Consider the following 6,688-nt stretch of genomic DNA (forward strand, 5'->3'; position numbering starts at 1 on the left):
GCATATTTAATCCTACCACTTTCACTGAAAATTATTTTCAGCTAAATAAGGCTGTGTGAGAGATAGAATAAAAAGGCTCTTTATGTGAAAAATACAATAATTATTTAAAACTATACTTCATCTCATCTCTTAAATTTCTATTTTGTGTATGTGTCTTAATCTACTTAAGGTTATCAATACAGATTGTAGTTATAGTTTTTTTATTAAACAGTTGCAAATTCCTTTGTTTTTTATTTTTAACATATTTATTTATTTATTATTTTTTGATCACGTGGTGTGAAGGATCTTTGTTCCCTGACCAGGAATTGAACCTGTGCCCACAGCAGTGGGAGAATGGATTCATAACTGCTGGACTGCCAGGGTAGTCCCTTGATCGTGGCTATAGTTTTAGATGAACCAATGGATATTCACTGAAGTGTTACCAAACCAGTCTTGGGTCTGCTCATCCAAGTGCACACAGTGAAGCCAATTCACCAATACAAGGTTGTGGTGAAGAGAAGTGCAGTGTGTAGTGCAGGGTGCCAAGCGAGGAGTTCAGGGTAGCTAGCTAGTATTTGAAAGACTCAACCTCCCCAAAGGCTTTGAAGATTTTTAAAGACAGAGTGAGAGGGGGATTGTGGGGTTTTGATCAACTTATGGACATCTTTCTGACTGGTTGGTGGTGAGAGAGACAACGTCATCACCCTTCTGGTTCCAACCGGTCTGGGGTCTGTGTTCTTTTCTGGGGTCAGTTGACTTCTTCCCCCTGGTGGGGTTTTCAGTATTTGCAAAACACCTCAAAGGACATGACTCAGAATATTGTCTATAGCCCTTGAGGAGGAACTAAAAGTCCTTGGCTTGGCTTCATGGCTAAATTTGTTTTTTTTTTAACCTTGCTTGGCTGTTTTCCTTTTTGTCCCCCTGCACTTTCTCACTTCTCTGATGAAGTTTTTCCTTTGATTAAAGTTTTTTCATACAGACAGAAGGTCAGCAGAGGACATGGGGGGAAATCTATTTTGGGAAGGCCTCAGAGGGTCCTGCCTAGTTACAGAAGCGCTGGTCACACACTTTTTCTGATAAGAATGTCTGGTCTTAAAAAAAAAAAAAAGACTGTCTGGTCTTGAGTTTGAAGACCACTGAGGTGCACACTTCCATCAGCATCTGTGAAACACCCTGAGCTGTTGGCATGCATGTCCTCCTGCCCTTGGTGGGTCTGGGCTGTGTCTCTTTACGAAAGAAGGCTGAACGCTGAGGAATTGATGTTTTTGAATTGTGGCATGGAGAAAACTCTTGAGAGTCCCTTGGACAGTCAGGAGATCAAACCAGTCAATCCTAAAGGAAATCAACCCTGAATATTCATTGGAAGGACTACTGATGCTGAAGCTCCAATCCTTTTTGGCCACCTGAGGCAAAGAGCTAACTCATTGGGGAAGAAAAACCCTAATGCTGGGAAAGATTGAGGGCAGGAAGAGAAGGGGGCAACAGAGGATGAGATGCTTGGATGGCATCACGACTCAATGGACGTGAATTTGAGCAAACTCTGGAAGATAGTGGAGAACAGAGAAGCCTGGTGTACTGCAGTTCATGGAGTCACAAAGAGTTGGACATGACTTAGTGACTGAACGATAGCAACTCTTTACGACGTGGGAAGCGGCAGGAGCCACTGCGTGGGGATTTGTGCTAGGCATGCTCCCCTTAATTCATCCCTCCCTAGGATATCATAGGGGGAAGGAGAAGGAACCACTTGCCTTAATTCTGCTGATGGCAGCCTTGATTATCTATAATGATCTCCACATTTTCACAGTCAGCATCTAGTCTTTGAATGTCATTTGTTTCCTCCACAGTCACCCACTTTCCCAAAGTGTTCACCATTTGAAAATCACTCGTATTTAAGCAATTCTTGATTCGTTAATGATTTGACTCCAAGGGCTTTCAAAAGGAAAAATATTCCTGATATGATGGTTGAGTCATGCTTGGTGAAATGAGCAGCTCAAGCCCGGCACAATGCTAGAGCAATACTGCATTCAGATTTTGGCAAGAACATGTGTCCTCTGGGAATTTTGTTACTTGAAAGTAAAAATGAAGTCACTCTGCTTTAACTCCTTTGCTAAGCTTAAAAAAACAAAAACAACCGAAATCAAAGCAGTCTTTCTTAATGTTAGTAAACTTAAAACACTGAGGTCCTCGTGTTTTTCTCTTGTATCGTGATGGCAAGCAAGATCAGGTTCTGCCAGCTGAACCTGGGCAAGACCCTACAAGCTGTGTTACATGTCCCCCAGCCTCAGTTTCCCCATCTGTAAAATGGGGCCAGTAACAGTCTCTAATAATACCTGCTTCCTTTTATGCCTTAACATAGTTATTATTAAATTGATTTATGTTAATGAAATCCTCTTAGAAGCGTAAGATTTCTTCCTTCTGCTGTTGACAAAGTTGTTTCTAATACAAACTTCTCTGCTTTGAATTGTATTTTGTCCGGTGGGAGCCACTGTCCCCACAGCCAGAGTCTCTTTTAGCCTTATGAATTGAATTTACATCAGATACTCTTGATTTCTGCAATGGATATCCTCCACTGCAGAAATGAAGTGAAACAAACAAAAAGCCATCACACTGTTCCAAACTGGTTGTGCCAGTCTGGAGGTCCTGACCAGCACAGAGCCTTGCTCAGATTATATCAGGTTACTGTTTTTTGTTTTTTTAGTGTATACGGCATTTATTTTTTAATTAAAAATTATTTATTTTTAATTGGGGGATCAATGCTTTACAATATTGTGTTGGTTTCTGCCATACATCATCATGAATCAGCCATAGGTAATGTATATGTCCCCTCCCTCTTGGACCTCCCTCCCATTTCCCACCTATCGCATCGCTCTAGGTTGTCACAGAGCACCAGATCTGAGTTCCCTGTGTCATACACAAACTACCACTGAGACATACACTCCCACGTGTAAAACTAGATAGCCAATGGGAATTTGCTCTATTTGGCTATTGTCTTAAAGGCTGTTTTCTTCAGAGTTGGCCCATTAACACTGGACTGCATAGGCAGGAATCTCTCCCCCTTGCTGCCCTTGGAAACTCAGGACTTCTTACTTCAGTCCAAGTTTTAGAACTTGGGCAATGGCAGCTGTCTCAGGAAGAAGGACTTCCCAGGCTTAAATGGATCTCTATTTTGGAGGCCCTTCACTGAGGCACCCACTCCTAACTCCTGCCTCCACAGGCTCTTTACCCTTTAGGCGGCCACTAAATGGAGCCCAGGACAAAGAGCTTTCTGAAGACCGATGACAGTTTTTGAGACCTAGAAAAAAAAGGGACTGACCTCAAAATATGAAAATAAAACACAACTAAGAATCATTTAATTAAATGTCTACCAACTAATAATTAGGCTATTATTAGCAAAATGTTAATATTCAAAAATCATAATAATTTTTTTAAGAAGGAGATTAGATTATTCCCCTTCAAAAGGACCATGTACCATGCTTGCTGAGAAATTGATTAAAAATGGAAAGGCTAACTTGTAGCTAAATAGTTGAAACTTTTTATTTCAGAAAAACAGTACTGTAGGTGCATTTTAATGTACTCGATATGATGTAGAGGGCTTGGGAATTTGAATGAAGACTGTACATATACTAGATGGCATTACGGAATGATTGTTAATTTTCTTAGTTGTGATAATGATATTGAGGTTAAGTGGAAGAATCTGAGGAGCTACTTATGGAAGTGTATTTAGGGGTAAGGTACCTTGATATTAGCAACTTGCCATCAAAGTGTACTGAAAAATAATAACTATATGATGGAAAGAAGGAAGCACTAATTCCATTTCTTCTGCTTATGGGTAGCCTTGATTATGGATAAAAATTTCTGTATCTTTGCAGTCAGTGTCTTTTATTTGAATGTCATTTGTTTCCTACACAGTCATCCTTTTCTCTTAAGTGTTCGTCATTTGAAAATTACTCAGCATGTCAGCCACCTGCCTTCAAAAGTTTCTGCAAAGTGATAATAGCAAATATATGGGTGTTTATATACACACACATGTACGGGATAAATGCGGTGAAATGTTAACAAGTGGTTTGAAGACTAGTAAAGCAGGTTAGAGGAATGAACAAGATATATGACAATTTGAAGGAAGTATTTGTTAGGCATATGCAAAGGTCTTGAGGCAGGACTTCAAACACCTGATACTGTCCAACAAATTTTTTGCTGTTGTTATCTAATGACAGTAAAACAGACTTTAATGATTTTAAATTTGTATTTCCCTTTTTACGAATAAGAAGTTTTTAGTATATTTATTTTCTATGTGTGCTTCATTTTTTGTGAAATTCTTATCTTTTGTTTATTGTTCTATTGGGTTGTCTTTTTCTTATTGATCTATAGTCCTTATATGCTGGATAATAACTTCTTTGCCCAATATATGTGTGGCAATTATCTTCTTCCTATTTATGGATCATCATTTCTGTCTTCTTAGGGTGTCTTTCAAGGAATAGATGCTATTAATTTTAATTCCATTGAGTTTATCAGTCATTTTATTTATGATCTGTATTTTTGTGTCTTAATTAAGATAAATTTCTTACCCTGAAGTGAAAAAAGATGTCCCACTAAGCTACTCTAAATGTTTTATGATCGTTTTTCACACTGATGTCTTTAATCAGCCTAAAATTGATTTTTATACAGTATAAGGTGAGAACCCAATTTTGTATTTTTTTCCATATTGAGTATCTAATTTTTCTGGCACCATGTATTAAATAGCCACTCTCTCCCTAATGATCTGTAGTGATCACTTTTTGTCAGTAAGGGCTCCATATATTCTTGGATCTGTTTCTAGGCTAATTTTATTCCATTCATCGATTTGGCTGTTACTGGACTAATACTACCTGTCTTAATTTCTAGAGCTTTATATCTTGATATTTGGTGCGGCAAGTCCCTTGCCTTTATGTGGAGTCTTAATTACTTTTTGACCTTTGTTCTTCTACCTAAAATTTCCATTCAACTTGCCAAATTCTATGAAAAGCTCTGTTGGGATTTTGATTCAAATGCTCTGAACTTAGGAGAATTGACATCTTAACAGTGTTAAGTCTTCAATATGGTATGTTTTTCTATTTATTTAGGTTTTTTAATTTTTAAAAAATTTATTCACTCATTTGGCTGCATTGGATCTGTAGTTACTGTGTGGGGGCGCCTCCTTGCAACTGGCAGGCTTCTCTCCAAGTGGGCTGAGTATTGTGGCATAGTTGCTCCAAGGCATGTAGGATCTTAGTTCCCTGACCAGGGATTGAACTTGTGTCCCCTGCATTAGAAGGCAGATTCTTAACCACTGAACCACCAGGGAAGTCCCCAGATTTTTCTTTAGCCTTTCAATAAGACTTGTTATTAATAACAGGACACCAGTTTTGCCTTTATTGTTTAGGAACTGAGGGCAAAAGATCAAATATTATAACAAAAGATGCTCTCTCTGTTTTTATCACTTAGGAAGTCCCAAGAGTTTGGGGATCTGTGAGCCAGGAACTGGGAATGAAGACCGGATACACATTTCTTGTTATAAATCCAACATCACACATTTTCCCTCTTCTTTTCCTCATTAAATCCCCTCCAAACTCGCCTGTTTGTTTTCAGTTTATAACTTTATTACTCTGGTCCATCCTGGGCCAGGTGCTTTAAGTATTATTTCCTTCAATCTTGACAATAACCCTTATGAGGTAAGTATTATTGCTTCTCTTAGAGAAGTAACTTTCCTAAAACTATATGCTACAAGGGATTGATGGAAGCTTGTCTAACTTGGCAGGCTCTTTCGTCCCAGAAACCTTTGCTACTTTATTCTTGGGTTGAAATTTATTCAGTACAGGGAATCCTAAGGAGATGAATCAGAGCAGTTGGTCTGAACAAAGGAGGCCTATGAGGAGGGGAAGTAAAGAGGAATGGAAATTTAAATGGACAGTGAAAGCCACCTCACAGGCATGTGATGCTGAGTTTGCCAGAAGCAGGCATTTCATCTTGACTGGCTGGGTCACCTTCACTTCCAAATGTCTCCTCCCAAGAACCCCTGCAGTGCTCAGAGCTGTGGCAAGCCACACAGCTATTGGGCAACCCTGTAAACCATCCATACTTCAGTGTTTTAAAAAAGTGAAAAAGCAGTGCTCGCTTCGGCAGCACATATACTAAAATTGGAACGATACAGAGAAGATTAGCATGGCCCCTGCGCAAGGATGACACGCAAATTCGTGAAGCGTTCCATATTTTTAAACACATGAAAAGATGCTCAACATCACTCATTATTAGAGAAATGCAAATCAAAACCACAATGAGGTACCATTACACGCCAGTCAGGATGGCTGCTATCCAAAAGTCTACAAGCAATAAATGCTGGAGAGGGTGTGGAGAAAAGGGAACCCTCTTACACTGTTGGTGGGAATGCAAACTAGTACAGCCACTATGGAGAACAGTGTGGAGATTCCTTAAAAAACTGGAAATAGAACTGCCATATGACCCAGCAATCCCACTTCTGGGCATACACACCGAGGAAACCAGATCTGAAAGAGACATGTGCACCCCAATGTTCATCGCAGCACTGTTTATAATAGCCAGGACATGGAAGCAACCTAGATGCCCATCAGCAGATGAATGGATAAGGAAGCTGTGGTACATATACACCATGGAATATTACTCAGCTGTTAAAAAGAATTCACTTGAATCAGCTCTAATGAGATGGATGAAACTGGAG

At 39.4% G+C, this 6,688-nt stretch overlaps 1 non-coding gene across 1 annotated transcript; it reads left to right on the forward strand.

The window, feature by feature from the left end:
- The first annotated feature begins 6,101 nt into the window (after positions 1 to 6,101).
- Positions 6,102 to 6,208, forward strand: LOC133058016 (U6 spliceosomal RNA). The gene has a single exon (XR_009693142.1). It is a non-coding gene; the product is annotated as a U6 spliceosomal RNA (small nuclear RNA).
- Positions 6,209 to 6,688: the final 480 nt, after the last annotated feature.

This window comes from Dama dama, chromosome 5 (genome assembly GCF_033118175.1).
Source record: "Dama dama isolate Ldn47 chromosome 5, ASM3311817v1, whole genome shotgun sequence".
In the NCBI taxonomy this organism is placed as follows: domain Eukaryota; kingdom Metazoa; phylum Chordata; class Mammalia; order Artiodactyla; family Cervidae; genus Dama; species Dama dama.